The sequence below is a fragment of the Aulostomus chinensis genome, chromosome 23 (genome assembly GCF_037954235.1).
Source record: "Aulostomus chinensis isolate RoL2024-O1b breed Wild chromosome 23, RoL_Achi_v1.0, whole genome shotgun sequence".
Lineage (NCBI taxonomy): Eukaryota > Metazoa > Chordata > Actinopteri > Syngnathiformes > Aulostomidae > Aulostomus > Aulostomus chinensis.
Window position 1 is genome coordinate 22,731,719 of NC_141342.1, and position 2,372 is coordinate 22,734,090.

Below are 2,372 nucleotides of genomic sequence, written 5' to 3' on the forward strand. Positions count from 1 at the left end.
TGTCCAGCTGGTTTGTTTGGGGTCGCGCCTCAGCTTCTTGGGCTCGGTCTCAGGTAGCACTTCCTTGTCCGGTGGTGACGTTTTAGGAGGCTCGCAGGTTGGTGGTGCTTCCAGAGGACTTCACGTTTGTGTGACTCAGCTCACAAACCGCCACACTTTTGTCTAAGTCACAACTTTCCTTTTTGTCCTAGAACCAAAATGCTCCCACACATCTGCTTTTAAGCGTGCAGGCACTGGATTTATACTCGCCGCCGTTCTCCTGAATGTCTCAGCTCTAACCTGATGAGAAAGGCGTTGGCGTCTGGGGAACTAGAAATGCTCTACAGCGACACCAGTGGCTGGCAGACAGAACTGCTCTTCCTGCAAAGTGCTGGACACGAGGGATTGGAATGAGGCTCAATGTATCGATACTCAGCAGAAAAATCAATACCCTGAGGAAACAAACTATCGATAAATATCACAGGATCGATAAAACTGCTCAGCTCGAATCGCTGCTACGCTCAGTCTTTCTGTGTGAGTCTCCATGTTCTCCCTGTTCCTGCTGGGTTCTCTCTGGTACTCCAGCTTCCTCCACAGTCCAAAGACATCAAGAGGGACCAGGTTAATCCAGACTCTAAATTGACCGTAGGCGTGGCTGGGAGAGCCAATGGTTGTCTGTCTCTATGTGTTGGCCCTGCCATGGACTGGTGACCTGTCCAGGGGGAAGGCTGCTGGGATAGGCTCCACCCCCACCACCCTGAACAGGAGAAGAGGGAGAAGATGGAGGGAGAAGATGGAGGGGTGGTTGGATGGAGGGATGGATGGATGGATGGTTTTGTTCGGACTCACGTTCGGACCCTGAGCAGGTGAACCAGCTGTAAAGCAGCAAAGTTCCGTCTGCTGGGACGAAGCACACGAGTTCATTGACTAAAATACAAAATGACTCCTTTCAATCTGCTGCCAGCAGAGCCATGAGGGCGGCAGTCGGTCCGGGTCCAGACGGGCCAGTCGGCCTGGGTGATCGCAATCTGCAACAAACAAGAGCCCCGTTAAATGACAGGACGACGGGCGGCGTTACCCGAGGCAGCAGACATAAACATAGCAAGGTCGTTTCAACACACCGCCATCATTAGTCCCATTAAGGGTCAGTGGCCGTGACACCACCCGGAAGCGGCTCTGCATTTACACACGGTCAACTGACGTGGCAGCAGAGCAGGACGTGAGCAAGGAAGCCGAAGTCTGCAACCTCAGACTCACAACAGAAGATTCACCAGCAACTGGCAGCCAACTCAGAGCCTCTGGGGCCTGGCGGCAGCAGGCGGCGCGTGCCAGCAATGTGTACCGTAGCAGCGTGGAGAGCCACGATCTGAAGATGACTTTAGCTTTATGAGTCCATTTGAGTCCATTTATGCAAATTAGCAGTGATGCTTTGAAGCTGTAACCAATCCCTGATCCGGTTTGAGTGCCCCCACCCCCCCCAGGCTCCGCACGTGTCCTGGAGGACCACGTCAACTCAGCAAACTACGGGATTTTGAGAAAAACAGCTGTTTGTTTTGAAGTGACAGAAATATCGATGAGTTCCTCTCTCCTGACTACGTAAACACACTGGATCATATCGTCTTGTCGAATGCACACTCCTGCCTGCTGAGCAGCTCTACAACGCACCTGATACTAACCTCGAATACAATTGATGTCTGAATGACCCGCCTCCTGGCGGCGAGCCGGCTGCTCGCCAGTGAATCTTGTGTTGTGAGTCCGGCATAAGTGGGCCGCGGAGGTCGGGTTGCACCAGGAGTGGCTGCGGGGCTTTGGTGGAGCGTGCTGGCGCTCTGACACTGATCCCCCACCAGCTTGATAACACCAAAGGCAAACTCCGCCCTCTGGGTCACACGGCACTCACAAACATTAAACATGATACTGAGAGTTAGCGAGCACGCCTTCCCTCCCATCCAGGTCAAACTTCAGCTATGTGACTGTTTGTCTCTGGGGCTTCAGAGGTGCCAGACCCTGGACCTGAGACCGAGAGGCAGCCACACATCAGACAGGTGATGAAACACAGGTGTGACATCATGTCCTGGTCAAGGCTGAGGTGTCTGCTTTGTCAAAATCTCCCTCCTATTATAAAGTTCTTCATTTTCCCTGCAAGGATACAACTGCAGCATCCTCGGCGATAGAGGTCTACATGTTGTATCCTGGGCCAGGCTGAGAACTCTGAGGTATTAAACATGGCGCCTATGACATCACTCACTCTCTTGACGAAGTATTTAGTATTCCGTTCCTCAAGGCCCCAGAACATTGATTGATGTAAGGAGAACCTGCAAATAAACACCCTTAAAATACTAGTAGAACCTCAGGGAGCATGGGGGGGGGGGGGGGGCAACAGGAAGTGATGA